Source organism: Pristiophorus japonicus, chromosome 12 (assembly GCF_044704955.1).
Source record: "Pristiophorus japonicus isolate sPriJap1 chromosome 12, sPriJap1.hap1, whole genome shotgun sequence".
NCBI classification, from domain to species: domain Eukaryota; kingdom Metazoa; phylum Chordata; class Chondrichthyes; family Pristiophoridae; genus Pristiophorus; species Pristiophorus japonicus.
This window is the reverse complement of record NC_091988.1, coordinates 139,468,241-139,495,134: the sequence shown is the minus strand read 5'-3', so window position 1 is coordinate 139,495,134 and position 26,894 is coordinate 139,468,241. Positions and strand designations below refer to the sequence as shown.

At 44.2% G+C, this 26,894-nt stretch overlaps 1 long non-coding RNA gene across 1 annotated transcript in view; it reads left to right on the top strand.

The window, feature by feature from the left end:
- Positions 1-7,171, top strand: part of LOC139276997 (uncharacterized) — a 153,355-nt gene extending 146,184 nt beyond the window's left edge. The window contains exon 3 of the long non-coding RNA XR_011596008.1: positions 5,494-7,171. This is a non-coding gene — a long non-coding RNA (uncharacterized lncRNA). The remainder of the gene's footprint in view (positions 1-5,493) is intronic.
- The last annotated feature ends 19,723 nt before the right edge of the window (positions 7,172-26,894 follow it).

Below are 26,894 nucleotides of genomic sequence, written 5' to 3'. Positions count from 1 at the left end.
CCTTGACCGCTAATGTTATCGGCAGGTTTCCAGCGCTCCATAATGTCCTCTCTAACTTTAATAAACCTGACAAATAGAATTCCTCCAGATTAAAAAAAAAGCACAAGCACAATTTATACCCTCTGATATTTACTTTGTGCCCATCGTAACAATTTGATTATCACTGTGCAGTGAACCTACAAACCAGAGTATGGATTGGCTCAGTAATTCAGTCAGCTCCTATGGGCATAAAGATAATTAATTCCTTGGGATTAATAACAGAATAAAAGGCTAGAAATTACTGTGACATTTAACATATTCATACAACATTCCTCTCTTCATTATTTTAACAGCAATGTTAATCCATTTATCAGAAACTCTTCTAGATGAAAAGAGCCAGGAACTATAAATGACAGTGAGGTGGGGGGTCAACACATTGCTTTAGGATACCATTTATCTGTTAGAATTCTGCCAATGATTGAAGATGTTTGAAAGACACAGCAAGACAGCTTTATTTCTCTTGCGTTAAACATAAATGTTCTTTCACCCGCTGAATAGAAAATGTTAATGGCCTGTTTCTTGTTGTTAAAACCTGCTTTGAAAATACTTTAACAAGCTATAATGCCTAAGGGATTGTGCTGTCTGTAATGTCTGTAAGCTTGTAATGTTTGTAGCTCCACACTGTGGATGTGGACGTATTGTGTACTGCAAGTGCATAGTTAATCATTAAACCGAACTAGGCAGTTTCCGGAGACTTCTGAGAGAGCTGCCTCCATGTTAGGAGCTGTGTGTGCTTATGCTCTGTGAATATATCACAGTTGGCGACTGAGATGGGATTTTTCGGATGATTTAAAGCTAAAATGTTGTTAGTGAAGGATTGAGCCAGCCGACAGAGAGACTTTGGAAGTTCCTGTCTTTAGAAAAAAGCTACAAAATCCGAGATAAAATCCAGCACATGGTGTGAACAGCTAGAGATTAAAATGGCAGGTTTATTGGGATATTTGGGTGAATATAGACACGACCGGGATCATTTTAAAGCGTATGTGGATCGACTAGAAATGTATTTCACTGCAAATAACATAATCGAAGTTCCAGACGATGCAGTCTAAAATCAGGCTGTGTTGGAACGTAAGAGAGCGATCTTCTTATCGGAAGCAGGTCCGGCATTATGCAAAACCCTTGTAAATCTGCTTGTGCCTGACGAGCCAAAGGACACAACGCTTAAAGAAATTTTAATGAAGCTGGAGCAGCACTATAACCCCAAACTGTTAGAAATTGCTGAAAGCTATTGTTTCAGGATTCGGAATCAAAAGGGTGATGAAAGTATCGGTGATTACATCATGGCATTAAAAAAGCTATCGATGCACTGTAATTTTGGAAACTTTCAAAACCGAGCATTACAGGATCGTTTTGTTTGTGGGGTGAAAAATGATGCGATCAGAAGGAAGTTATTGATGACTGTTGACTTGACTTTTGAGATTGCTTGTCAGACAGCGAGGTCGATGAGCATGGCCGAACAATATTCCTGAGAATTAAATAATGATTACAGTTGTCAGTCAACTGAGGTAAATCACCTGCAGGTTCAAAGTAATAGATGGGCATGGCCGAAAGTCTCAGAAACTGGAAATTCTAACAGAGCGTCAAAGTCATGCTATAGGTGCCTGGGACAACACAATGCTCAAAGTTGTCCATACGTGAAGGCAGAGTGTTTCTTCTGCAGAAAGACTGGGCATCTGGCGAAGGCATTCCGACTGAAGGGTAAACCAGCTTTTAAAGCTATGAGTCCAGCGTTCAAAGCATAGAAATCCCAAGAGACTATATAGCATGGAAGAACAACAACAGGACGAGGAGATGTTAGAATTACACGTCATCAGGAGCACGAGGTTAACGGGCAGCGATTCGGGAAGCATCAAAATCCACATAGATGTTGTGGGATTCAAGATACCAATGGAAATTGACATGGGTGCATCCATCAGTGTAGTACCGGAATCACTGTACCGCGACAAATTGCGTGATTTCCAACTGGAGAAATCCAAGATAGAGCTGCGAGGCTACTCGGGAGAGAAAATTCCTGTGGTAGGTCGTATCACCGTACCGGTGAAATATAAAGATCAATTTCAGAACTTGCCTCTAATAGTAGTGAAAGGAGACAAGTCTGCCTTACTAGGAAGAAATTGGTTGAGCTTACTGAAGCTGGATTGGAGTAAGATTTTCTGTGTGGAAGCGAGATTTTCATCAACGGATGAGGTTATCAAGCAGTATCCAAAGGTGTTCTGCGAAACGGGCAGTCCGATCCAAGGCTTCAAGGCAAGTGTCAGGGTACAGAAGGACGCTAGATCGGTTTACTACAAACCACGTTCCGTACCATATGCACTCGAGAAGAAAGTTGAGCAAGAACTCAAGACTAGAGACTGAGAACATTATTTGTAAGATAGATCGATGTAATTGGGCTACACCCATTGTTGTTGTACCTAAGTCCGATGGTAAGGTAAGCAAGCAACCACCACCAGTACCATTACAGCCATGGAAATGGCCTCCCAGGGTGTGGCAAAGGCTACATATGGATTTTGCTGAGTTAGAAGGACAACAATTGTTCATTGTGATTGATAACCATTCGAAGTGGGTTGAGGTGTTTCCAATGTGGAAAATAACAAGTAAAACATTGGACATTTTGCGAAAATTATTTTCTGCATTTGGCCTCCCTGAGGAAATTGTTTCTGATAATGGACCACAATTTTGTTCAGAAGAATTTGCACAATTCACGAGCAAAAATGGTGTGAAACATACCAAGGTTCCACCATATCATCCTTCTTCGAATGGTGCAGCAGAGCGCACTGTACAAATTGTAAAACGTACCCTCATAAAACAAATGTTAGATCCTAATCCAAGGAAACGACAGTTGTCATTGGATCACAAATTGGCTAATTTTTTAATTACAATCGAAATACTCCTCATACAACTACTGGTAGAACACCAGGAGAGTTGTTTCTCAAACGACAGCCACGAACCAGATTCTCGTTGTTAAATCCAAATTTGGCACAGTCCGTAGAAGAGACACAATTAAGACAGAAAGAGAATCATGATAAAGGTAGAGTAAAGGAGAGATTTGTGAAATTAAACCAGAAGGTGAGAGTGAAGAAACATCACCATAAATGGTTAAAGTGGTTGCCAGGAAGAGTGGTGAAAATATGTGGTCCTCGCACATATTTGGTACAGATGTTTGATAATGGACAGGTTAGATTTGTTCATATTGATCATATTTTACCTACAGATATGGAAGGAGTTGAAGGTGGGAATGATTCAATTATTTTTGACTCATCAGATAGTTTTGATATACCAGTAGCAAATCCTAAATCCAATGTACTGGAAACAAATCCAGGAGAGAATCAGAATGAAAGTCTGAGTCCGAGTCAGGAAAACAAAGAGCCTGAAGTTAGAGTGAGTTCAAATGAAAATCAAGGAAATTCCGTGGAGGAAAACGTTCCTCAGGATGAGCCTTGAATGAGTTTAGATTCGACACCATGTTTGGTATCCTCTTCGAAACAGAAAACAAGTGGTAAAGTTAAATTTGTAAATATGGAAAAAAAATAAGTTTATACCCCGTGTTATGTAGAAACATGAAAGTTATGTATGATGTTTGTTATGATGGCTTCTTCATTAAGGAGGAAGAAGTGTAATGTCTGTCAGCTTGTAATGTTTGCAGCTCCACACTGTGGATGTGGACGTATTGTGTACTGCAAGTGCATAGTTAATCATTAAACAGAACTAGGCAGTTTCCAGAGACTTCCGAGAGAGCTGCCTCCATGTTAGGAGCTGTGTGTGCTGTGTTCTGTGAATATATCACACTGTCCACACCTGGTTGTATACCCTGGGTTATTATTTTCAGGTATTCTACAAAGGTTTGTCCAAAATTGAGGTGTTAACACGAGGGACACAGTTTAAATTGAAAACTCATCAAGTGGAACACAGATCTAAGCCACCATTATATTTATTTATACCCAAAGCATTTTTTTTTACATTGGGATGTTTTGACTCTGATTTTAGTAATTTTAACACAGCACAACCTGGAAGTACATCTAATGCTCAGGGATCCATTCTGGGGCTCAAATTTGAATGTCTGTTTCCTGTAGAAAATTAAATATGATCCTGCCATGATAATAGATAGAATGTCAGCAGGTTTAGTACATTTTGGCAGCCTGTTAATAACGTAACTTGTGAACATAATCATTTATGATGCAGTTAATGTGTTTATGGAGTTGTGCAGTATTGCTTCTTCATTCTGTCTTCTTGCAAGCAGATTCTCACTATTGCTGAAATAACCAATAACCTTGACATTAATGGCAATACAAGTCCAAAGTGCAAACTTGATATTTGCGGCTGGCAGGGCACTTTTCCATCAGGAGAGCTTGGGGGATTGTATCCACAATCCCTGCCATCACATTGTTTTATTTATCTGTTTCTGGTTACCTGCCACATCTTCCTATTACTTCCACAGTTCCAGCATCAGCTCTAAATAAGTGAGATAAATATGTTTGCAGCAGAAACTTCAAGCATCAGAATTTCTGATCTTCCAACTGCTTGACTATTTATGTCCACCCAGAACCCTGGATGGATTCTGCAACATAGAAGGATACTTAACCAACATACAGACTGCGACCCTACCATCCAAGCTAAACATATTGTACATTTTCCTGAGCTTGTTGAGACTGCAACATATGTAGGCCCGAAAATTGTGGCCTCGCTGGGTCCGTACGATGTGCGCATGCACGAAGAGGACTCCCAAATAATGCACGCCAAGAACTGGCTTTTGCGGTCTGTCAACTCTTGCCCAGCGAATGTCCTTCAAACTCTTATGCCGAGTCATCATCATCATAGTCAGTCCCTCGGAATCGAGGAAGACTTGCTTCCACTCTTAATATGAGTTCTTAGGTGGCTGTACAGTCCAATACGAGAACCACAGTCCCTGTCACAGGTGGGACAGACAGTCGTTGAGGGAAGGGGTGGGTGGGACTGGTTTGCCGCATGCTCTTTCCGCTGCCTGCTCTTGATTTCTGCATGCTCTCGACGATGAGACTCGAGGTACTCAGCACCCTCCCGGATGCACTTCCTCCACTTAGGGCGATCTTTGGCCAGGGACTCCCAGCTGTCGGTGGGGATGTTGCATTTTATCAGGGAGGCTTTGAGGGTGTCCTTGTAACCTTTGGCTCATTTGATGTGAAGGAGCTCCGAATAGAGCACTTGCTTTGGGAGTCTCGTGTCTCGTGTCTGGCATGAGAACTATAGCCTACTTTTGCCAGTGTAAGAGTTTTAATACATAAAGGAATTAAATGTTACTTATTTTTATATGAAAAACCCTGTCTATGAAGGTAAGTTTATTTTTAACACTATTTAAAAATTAAATTTTTTTTTTTAACAAAATACATTTTTCTCAAACATTTAATTTAATGCAATTTCTATTAATTTAAAAACATTGAAGTGTTTTTTTATTTATGTGTGTGTTTTATTTGTTTTTAGGGGTATTCTCATTGATAGACATCATCACAGGCGGTCCCTCGAAACAAGGATGACTTGCTTCCACGCCAAAAAAAAAGAATGAGTTCACATGTGTTTCGAAAGAAGAACCCAAACTACATCCTCAAGGGTAGAAGATGCCTGTGTGTGGATTTTTTTAAATGTGTGGTGGCCGTTGCACACCAGCCACCACACGGGCTTGACAGAGCTAGGTCTTGGTCCAGTGGCAAGGATTGACCAAGACAACTGAGAGCTTGGAGCTCGGAGCTCCCATTACCATGAATGAGAATACGACACTGTGATTGGTAGTCAGGCCTATATGATCCCAGAATATGCATACACTCCTGGAAGACATGGACCCGTACGCTGACTGCGAAACTAGCCTCGGAGCACAGACCTGCGTTTCTCCGAGACCACCAGGTATTTTCGTTAAAAAATTTCCGGTTGGAGGTGTTCTCTTGCAGGAAGCCCCCGACTGCAATTGTCCTCCCCTTATGAAATGATCAAGGCCTCAACTAGCCTAATGATGAGGCATTGACAGGAAAAACACAACCTACACTTGGAACTTTCTTACACCCTTAGGAGCATAGGAAGAATATTTGGGGGAGTGCTGGGAGTAGAATAGCATGTTGTTAGGATGATCTCCAAAACTCCCTTTCGCCGAGAATATCCTTGAGTGTTCTCCCAATGAGCCGCAGTAACCTTGTTGGGAGATCAGAGAAAACCCTGTACAAACCTCTCTAACAGGGTTGCTTCTGACCTTCCACCAAAGTTACGGTGGCTGCTGGGTGAAGCTCTGAGTGAGTTCTCCACAATCGAGTTTACACTCAATTTGTGCGCATTATTGGGAATTTCTTGAACTTCAAGCTGTAAATACGTAGAAGAAGTCTTCACCGAGAAGGAACTGTGGACAAGGAGAAATTCCATTTCGGAAGATAGCATGAGGACTCGGGCAAGGCAAAGATAGAAAATGGCTAATTACATGAACCCGATCGGAAAGAGCTAGATAGGTGGAATGGTCTTTTCAGAGTCGTATCTTTATATTCCAAAGTATGTTGAGTGTTCAGAGCATTTTTCAGTACGAGGATTGATATCCCCCACAATGCTGCATTGCGGGAAGCAGTTTTAACTCCCAGGCCATATCTCGCAGTCTTCCACTCGAACTCAACGGCAACTGCCCGTAAGTGGGAGCAGGATTTCTGGCAGTAGAAGGCCACCGCCAGTTATCCGAAGTAACGGTCCCTGGCACACAGATATGTGCTTGGGAGGGGGTCGGGAAGGCACTGCAGTCAGAGGAGGGAAAGAGAAGACCCACATTTCCTTGTGGGGGCCCGGAGGAGCATTCCTGCTTTTCCCAGCTCACCAGGGAACCGAAACAAATAATGGGCGGAAAATTGCAGTCGGAGGCTTCCTTCGTACGAACGCCTCTGACCCGAAAAAATCTACGATAGTATGTGGTGGTCCCGGAGGAACGTAGGATTCTGGTCCCAGGCCTAGATTTGCTGCGCAGCACATGGGGAGATGTCTTTCAGGTACGTACATGCTGGAGTCATGTGGGCCTGGACCACCAATCACAATTCAATATTCTCATTGATAAAAATGGGAGCTCCGTTTATACGGACTCCCATTACTATCAATGAGAAAACCCCCTAAAACACCAAAACACAGCATAATAAATAAATAAAACACCTCACATATTTAAAATTAAATGTAATTAAATGTTTTAGAAAAAATATATATTACATTTTTTAAAATATTTTTTAATAATAAAATTAAACTTACATTAATGGACAGGGTTTTTAATATAAAAATGAGTGTTTAAATGTAATTTTTATGTGTTTTAAACCACTTACACTGATAAAATTGAGCTATGCGCCTGCTTTTACCAGGCGTAAAAGTTTGAAGGACATTCGCTGGGCATGAGTTGGACAAATAGCTCAATCTCTCCTGCGCGGATGTCCTTCTCCTGGGGATGTGGAGGATCTATATGGAGAAATCTTTACAGATCGAAAAAGCCGCCTTTTAGCACATGCACATCGCACCCCGAAAACCAGCTCTTGCGAGGCCTCACCAGATCCATGCGCACTTTGTGCAGACCCGTTGAGGCCAGAAATTTCGGCCCATAAACATTTTTCCAACTTTCTGGACATCTTCTGGCCATGGCTCCTCCTTGTCCAGGCCTTGAGTTAAAATTACAAAATTATATCACTTCATCCGTATATTTATAGAACTACCTCACTGCCTTCTGGCAGATGTCCCTCTTACCTGCTCAAAAGTGCAGGTTAAAATTGCAACCCACGGGAAGGTAGCGGGATCAGAGGGAGCAAGTCACTGTGGGCATTTTAACTGATCAGCCACTGGTTCTGCCAGAATGGCAGTTAAAATCAGTCCTCATATTTCAAAAATAATCAAAAGTAAAAGTTGTTTTGGGATATCCTGAGGATATCAAAGTTGTTTTTAAATGCAAGTTCATTCTTCCTTTAAAATATAACAGAACTCTTTTTTTGCGGATCTATATTTGTGACCAGCACTCCTTGTCCTGGGACTATCCCATTTGCTGCATGTTATGATACGTACCTAACAAGTTGCTGAAAATCTTTTTTCAGCTTCCAAAAAAATTTACATTCTCTGGGTGATTGGTCCACCTGTAAGGGGGTAACAAGTATATTTTAAACCGAAATATGGGTATGGTTTGAAATCAGGCTAAAGGGCGCAGCTTGCGTTTGTATGCTTATCTTTCAAAACTGTAGAACAAGCTAAAACAGCCAGAGCAAGGTTAAAACTGCAGAACAACACATTCCAATAGACTGAGGTCGGCTCCGCATGAGCTGGGGAGATGGAGATGATGCGAAACCACTCAGCAGCCAGTCTGATAAGGGTTAACGAATCAATGTAGTTCCGCTGATAAGCTGTAGGCCAACCAGTGTTCGTAGATGATTGTGCACGGAAACTGTATAACTGTGTGTAAAACCATTACTCGGGGAAGGTCCTGTCTTAGGCAGCTAAGACTATGATGCTTCCCCTGCATATGCTTGAATAAAGATCGCAAAGCGAATCCAAGGTTTCGCCTGATTGATTCCGTGGTCGTTATAAGGGCTGGTGTCGATTTATTATTTCAGGGAATCCACCTTGAAGAAGAGAAGCCTTCTTTTACCCCAACACACCCAATATGAAAATAGGGAAATATTGTCAGTTAATACTAAGATATAGGGCAGGAATGTTATTACAACCACAGAGGATCCATTCTTTATAAGGATTTCTGGTAGGCGAGGTCAGTAAAATGGTGTCGACAGGTGCTTCACCATTCAAGAAGTTATTATACAGTGTGACAGTATTTGTTAATTGTGATATATTCTTATCACTAAAACACACTCTACAAGATGGCTCTTACACTGAAAACTATCATCATGTGACCTTGTCACATGACCATTTTATTGTATTTACATTAGTAGCTGCATTACCACAGTAGTCCACTAAGGGGGGGGAGCTCTATTACAGAAGTAGTCTTAAAGTATTATGGGAAAGCTGATAGCGAACAGCGGTACATTTGGTACAATGGCCAGCAGGCGAGATTATTGATGGGTGGTCTCTTGGTTGATTGATTGAATAATTGGTTGGAGCCAGATTGGCGAGTGTCTCTTTGAGTGCGAGTAAGGTGCTTTTAGATCTAACACTTTTTTAGTTCGGCTCATGGGAGAGATGACTTTCTACATTTTCATTGCTAAAACCGGCTCCTTATAGACCCATGAAATGTTGCAGCCACGACAGCCGTGGCATGCATCTCACTTTGCCACAGTGCAAGCTACAGAAGCAACAACTTGAAAACACTTTTAGTTTCTCTTTGCAGTCCATTGTCCGTGGTCGGAGCCCACAGAAGTAGCCTCTCTGAGGTCTGTTCTTTATTGGCTAGAATTTCTGGGCGGTATTGGCCATTGTGGGCAGTAATCAGGTGAGCGAGAAATTCATTACCTGAGTTACGCTGGCGGCTTTGAGGTACCGCTGGGGAGCGGACTGCTGGCGTGCTCCGTCCTCAGGTTGCCCTGGCGAGATATTTGGCTGAGTGGTGACCCATAGGTGAGTATAAAAAAAAACGCCCACAAGGATCAGCGGAGCTGGGTGGCAGGTGAGTAGCTCTGCAAGACAAAGGTTAGTAATTGGTTTTTACTAATTATTTTAAAAATGTGTTGTGGTGATTTAGTTTTAAAGTATCTTGGGAATGTGGTTCTGAATTTTTAGTTGATGTTTTTTGAAAAATTATTTTTATTTTTCTGTTGTAGGCCCAATCTGCAGCCTCGGGGTAAATTTTTATTGATTTTTTAAATTTATCGTCCATTTTGTTTAGGAACTGCCCAATCGACCCTAAATTGCACTTTTTCGCCCAGAATGGGGGAGCAAGACCCATGTTTTTCGCTCGGCGGATTTTTTAATCTTTTGGGGAGATAATCTTCGCAGTCTTAGTGGTCTTTTGGGCGCTGATCAGGTGCTGGCGGGCTGATAGGAAAGTCTAGCCCTATGACTTTTATTAGCTGTGTAATGATTGTGAAATATTATGCCATGTCAAGTCTTGGTAATTCTAAAATGGCAGCTAGCATCAACGTGACTGGAATCTAGATTTGCTTTCAATTCACACTCCAGGTTCTTGAGCACAGAGCCTAGGCTGGCGGGCCAGTGCAGCACTGAGGATGCCATCTTTCGGATGACATGTGAAACCGAGGCCCCATCTTCCCTCTCAGGTGGATGTAAAAGATCCTGCAGCACTATTTTGAAAAAGAGGACTTCCTCCCAGGTGTCCTGGTCAATATTTCTCCCTTATCCAACACCTAAAAACAGATTAACTGGTTATTGTCACATTACTGACTGTGGGACCTTGCTGTGCACAAATTGGCAGCCGTGTTTCCTACATTACAATAGTAACTACACACCAAAAACTATCAAATTGGCTGTACAGCGCTTTTGAATGTCCTGAGGTTGTGAAAAGCGCTCTATAAATGCAAGTCTTTCTCTCTTTGATCGGTGCTAAATTTGTTCACCGTTTTGAAGTGTTAATTTATGCAATTTAATGTAAAAGGAGCAGATCAGGAGTTTGTGCTGGCATAAGCTAAACTTTGCCATCGATTGAGTTGTGGCCAGCATTATTTTAATGAAATATATCACGGTTTTGATGTCTATCTTCTGTGGATACGAATGTCTTTTTGATTGATGTTATGTGTTAAAATGGCTCGCTGTTATGCCTGAAGTGTTTTGTCTTTGGCTCAGTTCTGACATTATTCTGGGCCTCAACGGGAATTTGCGTTGATGCATGATTTTGTTAAGTGTGTGTAATTACAAACATCAAATAAAATTTCACTCTAAGTAACAGTCTTGCTCTGCAGTTCACAAGATAATTACAGATGAGAAAAGCCATCTATGACGGCTTCCATTACAGTGCCAATTGGTCCTTGAATGTTGTTTGGCTCCACTATGCGTGTAGGGGGTTTTTGCTCTGCCCAATTACGGGGGTCTTTGGTGGCTGTATTGGGCCTCTTTGTCCCTTCTAGGGGATGGTCCAGCCGCTTATGGCTCGCTGACTACTAAACTGCCGGTTTCGAAGCGCCCTAGCACCCCTATCTGGTTCTAACCTCAGAATTTTGGTGGATTATGAGCTTCCACAAGGGAAAACAAAACACTCAGAGACAAGTGGTCCTTGGAATGAAAAAAAACAGGTAAGTCCAATTTATTAACCACGGTAAGTTTCCAACAAGGTCAAACTTCATCAAAACACATATCTGACACACACTTATAAACTATGAAAATCTATGGGAAGAAACGGACACAACGAAAACCTTACACAATTTTATCTTTACAAGACATTTTCAATACCACCCCCAGCCCCCTTTTTTACCTGACTGACCTAGGCTGACAGTTGGGAAAAGAAACCCCAGGATAATACTAACGATCCCTTTTAACAGTTATTTTTTTTAGCTTAGGATGGTTGGTTTATGGGGTAGCTGGAGTGAATGTTGCCTCTCCCAGTTACTTCGGTCTCCGGTTCTTCAGCTGGTTGACCTCGGAGCGTTGTTTGGTGTGCGGCTCGGCTTCTTGAGACGATGTTGGGCCTCTCGGTAGTTGGGTTGTATATTCTGCACACAAGTCGAGTCCAGGGCCCGTTCGATGGTAGGTTTCCCAGCTGGTAAAAGTCCGTCTCCGTTCTCTCTCGGTTTCTGTCTGTCTGTGACTGCTACTGCTCCTCGACTCCTTCTCCTACTGCTCCAGCTGCTTCTCCCCTCTCAGTGGTTCCGTAGGTCCTATATTTGTATCCAATTTAGTTCTGGCCTTTTCGCGCCCAAACTCAGTTGGTGGTCCATTGTGTAAATTTGGGCGGGGAGATAGCTTTGAATATTTAATCAGATAGGTGTGAGGACAGGGGTATTGTTTCAGTGCACATTGGTGCCTCAAAGTCTGCTGGTTCATTGTAACAGTCCTGGGAGTCAATCGGTTTGGGCCTCACCTTTGATGGGCCATCACCGCAGTGATCTCAGGACTATTGTCCACTGTCCATATTAATTAGGTAGATGATGGTCCACATTCATAATTTGATTAGGGGTGAGTCATATTTTCGAACTGGGCTGGGTAGTCCCCATTGGTTGAGGATTTCCTCGCTTCAGGCCCGACTCAACCCCTGATTGGCCTGCCAGAATGCACTTTTCCCCCATTGGCCAGTGCCTCTGTCTCGCTTGTGAGCCAGACTCCACAATGTCTGTATCCGCCCACACGTTTCCCAGCCTGCCTGGTCTGAGGATTTTACTTGGCCAAAAATATTCATTTAAAATGTATAGGACGGTCCCATATTAGTTTTCTTGTCCTTGGGGTGTTCCAAAGGAAAATGCGGCCGTGGATTTTCGAACCTTACACTATGCGGAGTCTATGGAATGTATTGATCACTCGCTGCACGAAGACAGACTTCCTGATACCAGCCCTAAGTTTGCCTTTTACTAATTTGATCCTATGACCTACTTTCACCATTTAATTTTTCCGGATTACCTTTTCCAAAATTGATTACACATTCTTTAGTTTGTTCTGAAAATCTGAAGGAGAAACTTCCCCGATGCAAGTTTCATGATCCAAAAGCGAAATACCGCGGATGCTGGAAATCCGAAATATAAACAGAAAATGCTGGAAACATTCAGTGGGTTGGGCAGCATCTGTGGAGAGAGAAACACAGTTAACGTTTCAGGTTGATCGGCCTGAAATGTTAACTCTATTTCTCTCTACGGACGTGGATTGGGTTTGTGGTGGATCCAGGATCACGGCTTGCATGTCATTTTGGAGCAGGCGGAAGATGGCGACAAACATTTGGGGGCAGCCGAAACTGGAGAAATACCACCAACGATGTCTCCGCAAGATCCTGCAAATCCCCTAGGAGGACAGATGCACCAATGCTAGTGTCCTCAACACTGTGAAAACATTTTTTTTTAATTTCAAAAAATGTTTTAAAATCTAAAACATTTAATTTAATGCAATTTCTATTAATTTAAAAAAAAAGACGTTTTTTTATTTATGTGTGTGTTTTATTTGATTGTAGGGGTGTTCTCATTGATGGTACTGGGAGCTCGGAGCTCGTAGCTCCCATTACTATCAATGAGAATACTACATTGTGATTGGTGGTCCAGGCCCACGTGATCCCAGGATACCCATATGCTCCTGGAATACGTGGACCCCTACGCTAGACTGCGCAACTAGGCCTTGGAGCGCAGGTCTACGTTCCTCCGGGACCACCGGGTATTTTCGTTAAACAAATTTTGGTCGGAGGCGTCCGCCTGCAAGAAGCCTCCGACCGCAATTGTCGGGCCATTATCCATACCGCGATGGAAACGTGACTGAATGTTGGTGAAACCCTCAATGTCAGTTGCCCAGCAACAGATCTAAGGCGGGAGGCGCCGACTGGCCAAGGTAAGTATTAAAGACCTGATCCTTTTGGAACTCCTTGTGGGCTAGCAGGAACTGGAGCAGTTCCCCTCCTTTACCCCTGGCTACTCGAGGAGTCTTTGGCTTCCCCTGCCCCAGCCCTAGCTCCCTCCCTGATCTCGCTGGAAGCTCCCATTTCCCCCTTCCCCCATCGCCATGGGATCCCGGCTGCAGCCTCCTGTCATTAACTTGCGACTCCCACCTGCCGACCAGACAATCAATCTGGCCGGGTGTTGGGGGGGGGGGGGGGAAATCGAAGAATAAATTGCTCAAATGAGGCCTTGCCAGGTGTGATATATTCACAGAGCACAGCACACACAGCTTCCTAACATGGCAGGCAGCTCTCTCGGAAGTCTCCGGAAATCTGCCGGTTCTGTTTATTATAAACCCTGCACTTGCAGTACACAATATGTCAACATCCACAGTGTGGAGCTACAAACATTACAAGCTTACAGACATTACACTTCTCCCTCCTTAATGAAGAAGCCATCATAACAAACAGCATACATAACCTTCATGTTTATACATAACACAGGATATAAACTTATTTTTTTTTTCCTATTTACAAATTTAACTTTACCACTTGTTTTCTGTTTCGAAGAGGATACCTTCGCTCTCGAACAGAACCTTCCAAACATGGTCTCGAATCTAAACTCATTCGAGGCTCATCCCGAGGAAGGTTTTCCTCCACGGAATTTCCTTGATTTTCATTTGAACTCACTCTAACTTCAGGCTCTTTGTTTTCCTGACTCGGACTCAGACTTTCATTCTGATTCTCTCCTGGATTTGTTTCCAGTACATTGGATTTAGGATTTGCTACTGGTATATCAAAATTATCTGATGAGTCAGAAATAATTGAATCATTCCCACCTTCAACTCAGCAAAATCAATATGTAGCCTTTGCCACACCCTGGGAGACCATTTCCATGACTGTAATGGTACTGGTGGTGGTTGCTTGCTTACCGATTGACATGTCATACACTGACTCACGATGTACTCCATATCTTTATCAAGACCTGGCCACCATATATAACTGCTTGCAAAACTCCTGGTCAAACACATTCCCAGGTGCTGGTCATGGAGGTCTCCTAATAATTTGGACCTGAATTTATTTGGTATAACCACTCTTGTACCCCACATGATACAATCTTTATCGACTGATAATTCATTGCTATGAATGAAGAATGGATGTGTATCTTTGTCTGTTACCTGGTTTGGCCATCCATTTGCAATATACTCATACACCTTTGACATCACTGGGTCACATTTGGTTGCTCTACCAATCTCTTTAGCTGTGACTGGTAATTCATCAATGTATGAAAAGTAAAACACTTCTTCCCTATCGGATGTAACTTGTGATGGGGAAGGCAATCTAGACATTGCATCAGCATTACTGTGATCAGCTGATCGTCTGTATTCAATATCATATGTATATGCTGACAAAATCAAAGCCCATCTCTGCATTCGGGCTGCAGCTAATGTTGGAACTGGGGACTTTGGATGGAGGATTGTTGTTAGGGGCTTATGGTCCGTAACGATGGTAAACTTACAACCATACATGTATTTGTGAAACTTCTTGACCCCTAAAATTAATTCCAAAGCTTCCCTTTCAATTTGCGCATAATTACTCTCTCTGGCACTGAGAGTGCGTGAAGCAAAAGCAATTGGTCTCTCCTCCCCACTACATAATACATGAGAGATTACTGCCCCAACTCCATACGGAGAGGTATCATATGCTAGCTTAATCTCCTTAGATATGTCATAGTCAACTAACATGGTGCTCTCTACCAATTTGCTTTTACACTCCTTGAATGCTGTATCGCATTCTTTTGACCACTTCCAATGGACCTGTTTTTTCAAAAGTTCATTCAGTGGATGTAATACTGTAGCCAAATTTGGTAGGAACTTCCCATAATAGTTCAAAAGACCCAAGAATGAACAAAGTTCAGTGACATTCCTGGGAGTGGGTGCATTTCTAATTGCATCCAATTTTTCCATAGTTGGATGTAAACCATCGTTGTCTACTCTGTACCCTAAGTACTCCACTGAGTTTTGAAATAACTCACACTTACGAGCAGACACTCTTACTCTGTGCTTCTCTAGCCGTTTGAGGACTTCATTCAATATGTTATTATGAATTTGCCGATTTGGTGCTGAAATTAGTATGTCATCCAAATAACATACTACCCCTTCAATACCTTGCAAAATCTGGTTCATCACCCCTTGGACTATGGCAGGGGCGGAAGACACTCCAAACGGTAGCCTATTAAATTGATATAGACCTAGATGAGTATTTATAGTCAAACTTGACCTGGACTCCTCATCTAGTTCAAGCTGTAATTAGGCATTTGTAAGATCCAGTTTTGATAAGATCTGACCACCTGTCAGTGTTGTGAACAAATCTTCTATATTCGGCAATGTATTGGGGACATTACCCTCTAGAACCTGGTTTACGGTTACCTTATAATCACCACACAATCTTACCTTACCATCGGACTTGGGTACAACAACAATGGGTGTAGCCCAATTACATCGATCTATCTTACAAATAATGTTCTCAGTCTCTAGTCTTTTGAGTTCTTGCTCAACTTTCTCCTTGAGTGCATATGGTACGGAACGTGGCTTGTAGTAAACCGATCTAGCGTTCTTCTGTACCCTGACACTCGCCTTGTAGCCTTGGATCGGAATGCCCATTTCACAGAACACTTTCGGATACTTCTTGATAACCTCATCCGTTGATGAAAATCTTGCTTCCACACAGAAAATCTTACTCCAATCCAGCTTCAGTGAGCTCAACCAATTTCTTCCTCGTAAGGCCGGATTGTCTCCTTTCTACTATTAGAGGCAAGTTCTGAAATTGATCTTTATATTTCACCGGTATGGTGATATGACCTACCACAGGAATTTTCTCTCCTGAGTAGCCTTGCAGCTCTATCTTGGATTTCTCCAGTTGGAAATCACGCAATTTGTCGCAATATCGTGACTCCGGAACTCCACTCAAGGATGCACCCATGTCAATTTCCATTGGTATCTTAAAATTCGCAACATCTATGTGGATTTTGATGCTTTCCGAATCGCTGTCCGTTAACCTCGTGTTCCTGATGACATGTAACTCGAACATCTCCTCATCCTGTTGTTGTTCTTCCATGCTATATAGTCTCTTGGGATTTCTACTCATAGCTTTAGATGCTGGACTCATAGCTTTGAAAACTGGTTTACCCTTCAGTCGGCATGCCTTCGCCAGATGCCCAGTCTTCCTGCAGAAGAAACACTCTGCCTTCACTTATGGACAACTTTGAGCAATGTGTTGTCCCAGGCACCTATAGCATGACTTCGACACTCTGTTAGAATTTCCAGTTTCTGAAACTTTCAGCCATGCCAGTCTTTTACTTTGAACCTGCAGGTGATTGACGATTGTAATCATTATTTAATTCTCGGGAACATTGTTCGGCCATGCCCATCGACCTCGCTATCTGACAAGCAATCTCAAAAGTCAAGTCAACAGTCATCAATAACTTCCTTCTGATTGCATCATTTTTCTCCCCACAAACAAAACGATCCCGAAATGCTCTGTTTTGAAAGTTTTCCAAAATTACAGTGCATCGATAGCATTTTTAATGCTATGATGTAATCACTGATACGTTCATCAGCCTTTTGATTCCGAATCCTGAAACGACAGCTTTCAGCAATTTCTAACGGTTTGGGGTTATAGTGCTGCTCCAGCTTCGTTAAAATCTCTAAGCGTTGTGTCCTTTGGCTCGTCAGGCACAAGTAGATTTACAAGAGTGTCAAATAATGCCGGACCTGCCTCCGAAAAGATGATCGCTTTCTTACGTTCCAACACAGCCCGATTCTGGACTGCATTGTCTGGAACTTCGATTATATTATTTGCAGTGAAATACATTTCTAGCCGATCCACATATGCTTTAAAATGTTCCCAGTTGTGTCTATATTCCCCCAAATATCCCAATACACCTCCCATTTTAATCTCTAGCTGTTCACACCGTGTGCTGTATTTTACCTCGGATTTTGTAGCTTTTTCCAAAGACAGAAACTTCCAAAGTCTCTGTCGGCTGTCTGAATCCTACACCAACAAAATTTAAGCTTTAAATCATCCGAAAAATCCCATCTTCCGTCGCCAAATGTGATATATTCACAGAGCACAGCACACACAGCTTCCTAACATAGCAGGCAGCTCTCTCGGAAGTGTCCGGAAATCTGCCGGTTCTGTTTATTATTAACCCTGCACTTCCAGTACACAATACGTCCACATCCACAGTGTGGCGCTACAAACATTACAAGCTTACAGACATTACACTGGGTTTGTTGCCCACTGCTGGGAACCTCACCCCCTTCCTGACCTCCCATTAATAGCGAGGTCTGTGATTCTAGCAGCCAGATTATTGAAATAGTTTTAAATCCTCAGAGTTCTCAAGTGCCGCCTCCTCCTGTGTCTTTCTGTGGGTGAACCGCTGATGTCACTCTTTAACAGTGGCACCGATCCATCCAGGAACCCACCCTGCATCATTAATGCACCCTGACCCTGGATAAAGTGTCATGGCCGGGTTGGGATCATGAGCAGGAGTCTCACAGGACACACCTCCGGTCGTAAGCACTGCCCCTACTCCCAGGATGCAATTCCAGCCCGTAACATTCTTGGGGCTGGATTTTCCGCTCCCGGCAGCCTCTGTCTTTGCCCTGGAGGAGCACCAGTGGTGGCGGTGAGCTCTTTTGGGCAGGTGGCTAGCTTCCAGCGCCCCGCCGAAGCAAGTTTTGGCAGGGAGCAGAGCATTACCGCCCGGAAGAGGCAAGCCGGTGTGCAATGCCCCTGATTGCGACACTGAATCGATTTTTGCCTCCCGCAGTGCTGCATATATCGCCATGCTGGGACCGCCTGTGAAAGCGGGCAGTCCGAGCTGTAGCGGCTGCAGAGAGGTAAGTTAAATCCACCTCAGGTGGTTGTGTTTTTATATTTGGTTTTTTTGCGATTTATGTAGTGGTGCTGTGAGGTATATTTGGCGAACGTTTTTGGTGGGTTTTTTCTCGCTTTTCTTGGAGCGCTCCGAGGCTGGGGATTTTCACTTGCTGAGCCAGCCGAGTGCCATAAGAGAGGTGTACAACTGCTCCCTTACCGCTCCGCCCCACACTCAGGGCCTAGCTGCCCAATTTTGCTCACTGAGGCGCAAACTTTTTCCAGGTGGTATCAGGACGGCCGTTAACGCCCCGAAATCTTAAAAGCCGAAAATCCAGCCCAAACTTGGCTTTACTCGGGTCTGTTTCTCAGTATCAAGGACTCTCCCAGCAGCAAACCCTGGCTCCCTAGGAACTGAAATGTGACTATATTTGCGCAATATCTGGTTTAGCTGGAGGATTGTTTTGTTGATGGCTGCAAAACAGGTAGGCTAATTTGTAGATTAAACAGTATTCTAAAATAAAATACCCTGAGTAATTACATCTTTGAGAAAAGTTGACATTTCATAAATACCCTGCAAGGTCATACTAATGTAAGAACTCACATCATTGGTCACGTTTATCCAATTTGTTCTTATTACAGAATATGTGCAATAAATGATACAGCAAATATACTGTAACCAATAAAATATCAAGAATTATGCCATGTAATTATATTTGGTTCAATTTAAGCAATTCAATTTCTTTACAACATATTACTGTCTCCTGACTGCAATAATGTTGTGTATAATTTTATGCAAGGGCAATGATTTTGCATAGACACTGCAATCATTTTAACTCATTGTCATCAGTAGAAATGGCAGAGACCTGTGCTGATGTAAATGCAGCAGAGCATGTGTGACAAGTGAAAGTTTACATTTTAAAATTGTATTGCTTGTAATGTGTTCAGAGCGATCGGAAAATTGACTCCTTCGCAATACAAGAACAACAGAGAAAGTGTTACCTAAATAAATCCTGGAAGGACTGTGCTATCTTTGAGTTAGGTGCTGGATAACAAATATTGAATTTAGACATGGTAGGTGAACAAACTGGACTTGAGTAAACATGTCAGTGATGTTTGATGAGGAAGGATAGATGTAAGTTAGAATTAAAGAATCTTCAAAGTTAACGGCACAGAAGGAGGTAATTTGGCCCTTCGTGGCCGTGCTGGCCGAAAATGACCCATCCGGCATAATTCCACTTTCCAGCTCTAGCACTAAATGTGAACATCCAAGCAGTTTTTAAATGCAATGAGGGTTTCTGCCTCTACCAGGCCTCCACCACCCACCACCCTCTGGGTGAAAAAGGTTCTCCCCAAATCCCCTCTAGCCATTACTTTAAATCTATGCCCCTGGTTGTTGACCCCGCTGCTAAGGGAATAGATCTTTCCTATCCACTCTATCTAGGCCCCTCATCATTTTATATCCCTCCATAAGGTCTCCCTTCAGCCTCCTCTGTTCCAAAGAAAACAACACTAGTCTATCTAATCTTTCCTCGTAAGTAAAATTCTCGAGTCCTGGCAACATCCCCGTCAATCCCCTCTTTTCTAGTGAAATCATATATCCTATAATGTGGTGACCAGAACTGTACACAGTACTCTAGCTGTGGACTAACTAGTGTTTTATACAGTTCTAGCATAACCGCCCTGCTCTTCTATTCGATGCCTCAGCTAATAAAGGAAAATATTCCCTATGCCTTCTTAACCACTTTATCTCCCTGTCCTGCTACCTTCAGGGATCTGTGGACAATATGTCCTTACTATACAGTATAAATGCATACGAGGCCCATACTTGAGAAAAGATCACTCTGTGACCAGTTACCTTTATTACCAAGATCTCAAGAGGCAGACGGTGGGTGGAGCTTCCCCTTTTATAGCGGAAAGTCCAGGTTAGGAGTGTCTCCCACAAGTTCGCCCCCTGTGGTCAGTGTTCTCAAGGTATATAACTTGGGTCAGCTTATACATGGGTTACAATGACAGTTGAATACATGACATCACCTCCCCCCCCAAAGTCTTATTGGGATCACAGGTTAAGACTCTCTGGTAGTTTACTCTCCCTTGGAGAGCGCCTGAGTTGGGGCTCCGGTTGTTGGGCACTGGCCTGAGTGTCTGCTGTTTGCAGTGCCTCAGGCCTGTCCGGACTGCCCACAGTGACTGGGCTCTCCTCCACTTGGTTCTGGTGTTCGGTCACCTGTGGTGGAGTAAACTCTACGTCGTGTTCTTCCTCTGCTTCTTCTATGGGGTTGCTGAACCTCCTTTTACATAAGAACATGAGAACATAAGAATTAGGTTCAGGAGTAGGCCATCTAGCCCCTCGAGCCTGCTCCACCATTCAATAAGATCATGGCTGATCTGGCCGTGGACTCAGCTCCACTTACCCGCCCGCTCCCTGTAACCCTTAATTCCCTTATAGGTTAAAAATCTATCTATCCGTGACTTGGATACATTCAATGAGCTAGCCTCAGCTGCTTCCTTGGACAGAGAATTCCACAGATTCACAACCCCCTGGGAGAAGAAATTCATTCTCAACTCGGTTTTAAATTGGCTCCCCCGTATTTTGAGGCTGTGCCCCCTAGTTCTAGTCTGCCCGACCAGTGGAAACAACCTCTCTGCCTCTACCTTGTCTATCCCTTTCATTATTTTAAATGTTTCTATAAGATCACCCCTCATCCTTCTGAACTCCAACGAGTAAAGACCCAGTCTACTCAATCTATCATCATAAGGTAACCTCCTCATCTCCGGAATCAGCCTAGTGAATCGTCTCTGTACCCCCTCCAAAGCTAGTATATCCTTCCTTAAGAAAGATGACCAAAACTGCACGCAGTACTCCAGGTGCGGCCTCACCAATACCCTGTACAGTTGCAGCAGTACCTCTCTGCTTTTGTACTCCATTCCTCTCGCAATGAAGGCCAATATTCCATTTGCCTTCCTGATTACCTGCTGCACCTGCAAACTAACTTTTTGGGATTCATGCACAAGGACCCCCAGGTCCCTCTGCATCGCAGCATGTTGTAATTTCTCCCTATTCAAATAATATTCCCTTTTACTGTTTTTTTTACCAAGGTGGATGACCTCACATTTTCTGACATTGTATTCCATCTGCCAAACCTTAGCCCATTCGCTTAACCTATCTAAATCTCTTTGCAGCCTCTCTGTGTCCTCTACACAACCCGCTTTCCCACTCATCTTTGTGTCATCGGCAAATTTTATTACACTACACTCTGTCCCATCTTCCAGGTCATCTATGCATATTGTAAACAGTTGTGGTCCCAGCACCGATCCCTGTGGCACACCACTAACCACCGATTTCCAACCCGAAAAGGACCCATTTATCCCGACTCTCTGCTTTCTGTTAGCCAGCCAATTCTCTATCCATGCTAATACATTTCCTCTGACTCCGCGAACCCATATCTTCTGCAGTAACCTTTTGTGTGGCACCTTATCGAATGCCTTTTGGAAATCTAAATAAACCACATCCATCAGTACACCTCTATCCTCCATGCTCGTTATATCCTCAAAGAATTCCAGTAAATTAGTTAAACATGATTTCCACTTCATGAATCCATGTTGCGTCTGCTTGATTGCACTTTGATCCACGAGTTTGCGGCAGATTTGTCCATTGGTAAGTTTAACTACCAAAACCCTATTCCCCTCTTTGGCAATCACAGTGCCTGCAAGCCATTTGGGACCTGCAGCGTAATTAAGGAAAAAAACAGGGTCATTGACATCAATACATCGCGCCCTCGCATTCCTGTCATGGTAGTCACATTGTGACTTGTTGCCTGCTCTCAACAATTTCTTTCATAGTAGGGTGTATAAGGGATAACCTGGTTTTGAGTGCCCTTTTCATTAGCAGCTCTGCGGTGGAACCCCTGTGAGCGAGTGTGGTCGGGATCTATTGGCCAACAGGAGGCATGATAAGCGGCTTTGTAAGGAACCCCGTTGGATTCTGAGCATCCCCTGTTTGATTATCTGCACTGCTCATTCCGCCTGGCCGTTTGAGGCCGGCTTGAACGGTGCTGTTCTGACATGGTTGATTCCATTGCCTGCCATGAAGTCCTGGAATTCAGTGCTTGTGAAGCATGGGCCATTGTCGCTGACCAAGATGTCCGGTAGACCATGGGCGGCGAACATTGCCCGTAGACTTTCTACCGTGGCAGAGGATGTGCTTGAATTTAAAATGGCACACTCAATCCATTTGGAGTAGGCGTCTACTACAACCAAAAACATTTTTCCCATGAAAGGACCTGCGTAGTCCACATGGATGCGTGACCATGGCTTGGCGGGCCAGGACCAGGGGCGAAGGGCGGCTTCCCTAGGTGCATTGCCCAGCTGAGCACACGTGTTGCACCTGCGAACACAAAGTTCCAGGTCTGCATCTATGCCTGGCCACCAAACGTGTGACCTGGCAATTGCCTTCATCATGACAATGCCCGGGTGCTCATTGTGAAGTTCTCTGATAAACATCTCTCTGCCCTTCTGGGGCATGACTACTCAGTTTCCCCACAGTAGGCAATCGTCCTGAATCGAGAGTTCATCCTTGTACTTATGAAATGGTTTAAACTCCTCAGGGCATGCCCCGTACGTGGCTGCCCAGTCCCCATTCAGGACACATTTCTTAACTAAAGACCGTCGTGGGTCTTTATTTGTCCAGACTTTAATCTGACAGGCTGTCACAGGTGAGCCTTCGCTTTCGAAAGCTTCAACATCAACAGCCATGACCATCTCAGCATCATGCTCAGCTGCCCTCTCAGTGGTGGCTAGTGGTAGCCTGCAGAGTGCATCGACACAGTTTTCAGTGCCCAGTCTGTGCCGAATTGTGTAATCATCGGTGGCTAACGTAAGTGCCCACCTCTGTACACGGGCCGATGCATTCGCATTTATGGCCTTGTTGTCTGCCAAAAGGGACGTTAGGGGTTTGTGATCTGTCTCCAGCTCAAATTTCCTGCCAAACAGGTACTGGTGCATTTTTTTTTTACTGCATATACTCATGCTAGCGCTTCCTTTTCTACCATCCCGTAGCCCCTTTCTGCCCGGGACAAACTTCTGGAGGCATAAGCTACTGGCTGTAACTGACCATTGGCATTCACATGCTGCAACACACACCCGACACCATAGGACGATGCATCACAAGTTAAAACTAGTTTCTTACATGGGTCATATAACGTTAACAGTTTGTTAGAGCACGCAATTTGTTCTGCTCCATCAAAAAAAAACCTTTCCTGGCTGTCACCCCAGACTCAATCACGACCTTTCCGTAGGAGCACGTATAGTGGCTCTAACAGCGTGCTCAATTTGGGAAGAAAGTTACCCAAATAGTTCAGGAGCCCCAGGAACAAACACAGCTCCATCACATTACATGGTCTGGGTGCTCTCTGGATCGCTTCCATTTTAGACACAGTAGGTCTGATCCCGTCTGCTGCTACCCTCCTCCCCAGGAATTCAACCTCTGGAGCTAAGAAGATGCACTTCGCCTTTTTCAGTCGCAGCCCTACCCGGTCCAGTCTGCGTAGCACCTCCTCCAGGTTGTGGAGGTGTTCTTCAGTATCGCGACCCGTGATGAGGATGCCGTCTTGAAAAACCATTGTCCTTGGAAGCGACTTGAGGAGGCTTTCCATATTTCGCTGAAAGATCGCGGGATTCGTTCGGCTGCCGAACGGACATCTGTTATACTCAAACAACCCCTTGTGTGTCATGATGGTGGTCAACTTCTTTGACTCACTCGCCAGCTCCTGGGTCATGTAAGCTGAGGTCAGGTCCAATTTTGAAAAAGGTTTGCCACCAGATAGCGTCACAAAGAGGTCCTCCACTCTCGGTAGCAGGTACTGGTCTTGGAGTGACACCAGATTGATGGTGGCCTTGTAATCACCACATATTCTGACCAACCCATCCGCCTTGAGCACCGGCATGATCGGGCTCGCCCAGTCACTGAATTTGACTGGCGAGATGATGCCTTCCCTCAGCAGGCGGTCCAATTTGCATTTTATCTTTTCCCGCATCACGTACGGCACCGCTCTGGCCTTGTGGTGTACTGGCCTGGCATCCGGGTTTATGTGAATCACTACCTTGGTCCCCATGAAAATGCCAATGCCGGGTTGAAATAATGAGTCAAATTTGTCCAAGACCTGTGAGCATGATACTCGCTCCACAGAAGAAATTGCATTGACATCGCCCCATTTCCAGTTCATGACAGCCAGCCAACTCCTCCCCAGTAATGCGCGACCGTTCCCCGGGACAATCCAGAGTGACAACCTGTTCTCCGAATCTTTGTGGGTCACGAGTACCGTGGTGCTGCCTAGCACCGGAATGATCTCCTTTTGTATATGTCCGTAGTAGTGCGTCAATCGGCAATAATTTTGGCCTCCTGGCCTTTCGAACTGTTTGATACTCATCAGGAACTGGCTGGCCCCCGCGTCTAGCTCCATTAATACGGGGATGCCATTGAGGAGCACTTTCATCATTATTGTTGGCGTCCTGGTATATGAACTGTATATGTGCTCCACATGAACTCATTGAACTTCAGCTTCCAGCGATTTCCCCCAGTATTCATTTGGCCTCATAGGGCTTACATCAGGCCCGTCCTTACATCAACCTGGCAGCAGGCTTCCTGCACATACGCGCCACGTGACTGCTGACGTTTCAGTTTCTGCAGGTATATTGCTGATACCTGCAAGCTCTGGCTGTGTGTTTGCCTCCACACATCCAGCATGAGCTGGAGACCCCGTTGTTGGAAACGAAAGGTCCATTACCAGTCGATCGTCTCTGACTGTCTCTGTAACTGTCCTTAAGCACACCATTAACAGGTGTTGATGGCCTCATTACTGGCCGCATTGTCCATTGCGATGGCGTGAATCGCCATTCAGCTAGCCATTGTCTCTGTTGAATTACCCCTTTGGGTTCGACTGCATGCTGGGGCATGTCCGATTGCCCTTGTCTGCCAAGAGAACTGTGTGCCGCGTTAACAATGTTGACTCCCTGGTCGTTTGCCGCATTTGAGCCAAGATTTTTGCCATAAATTATTCTGGTCTCTTCCTCCCCTGAGATAATTGTCTGGGCTATCATAGCCGCCGCTTCCAAGGTCAAGTCCTTGGTCTCAATCAGTTTCCTGAAAACCCCAGCGTGCCCGATGCCCTCAATAAAAAAAGTCTCGCAGCATCTCCGCTCTACATGCATCTGGGAACTTACATAGGCTCGCCAGTCGGCGGAGATCTGCCATGAAGTCGGGAACGCTTTGCCCTTCTCGCCGCCGGTGCGTGTAAAACCGGTGTCTCGCCATGTGCATGCTGCTCGCCGTTTTAAGGTGTTCCCCGATCAACTTACTGAGCTCTTCGAACGTCTTGTCCGCCGGCTTCTCTGGCGCTTGAAGGTCCTTTATCAGTGAGTACATTCTGGATCCACAAACCGTCAGGAGATGAGCCCCGCATTTGTCAGCCGAATCCTGTCCCAACCATTCCTTAGTGACAAAACTTTGCTGTAGTCTCTCAATAAAGTCGTCCCAATCATCACCAACACAGTACCTCTCTTCTGTGCTGCTAGTGGTCATGCTCGCGTGGTTTAAATCCCAGTTTCTTGTCGCCAATAATATGTCCTCACTATACAGTATAAGTGCACACGAGGTCCATACTTGAGAAAAGATCACTCTGTGACCAGTTACCTTTATTACCAAGACCTCAAGAGGCAGACGGTGGGTGGAGCTTCCCCTTTTATACCGGAAAGTCCAGGTTAGGAGAGTCTCCCACAAGTTCGCCCCCTATGGTCAGTATTCTCAACTTAGGTCAGCTTATACATGGGTTACAATGACAGTTGAATACATGACAGTGGACATGCACTCCGAGGTCCCTCTGCTCCTCTACACCTATTAGAGACCATAAAGGAAATCTGTGTGTGGAGGTGGAAGACGTGGGTAGGATTCCATATGAATACTTTGCTTCTGTTATCACAAAAGAGAAGGGTGATGCAGACTTTGCAATGAGGGAGGAGGAGTACGAAATATTAGACGAGATAACGTTGGAATCAATTATGAAAGATGTAATAGCATCGCATTTGGAAAGTAGTGACAGGATCGGTCCAAGTCAGCATGGATTTATGAAAGGGATGTATTTGGACTTTCAAAAGGCTTTTGACAAGTTCCCACAAAAGAGATTAGTGTGCAAAATTAAAGCACATGGTATTGGGGTAATGTATTGACGTGGATAGAGAACTGGTTGGCAGACAGGAAGCAAAGAGTAGGAATAAGCGGGTCCTTTTCAGAATGGCAGGCAGTGACTAGTGGGATACCGCAAGGTTCAGTGTTAGGACCCCAGCTATTTACAATATACATTCATGATTTATACGAAGGAATTGAATGTAATATCTCCAAGTTTACAGATGACACTAAGCTGGGTGGCCGTGTGAGCTGTGAGGAGAATGCTAAGAGGCTGCAGGGTAACTTGGACAGGTTAGGTGAGTGGGCAAATGCACGGCAGATGCAGTATAATGTAGATAAATGTGAGGTTATTCACTTTGGTGGCAA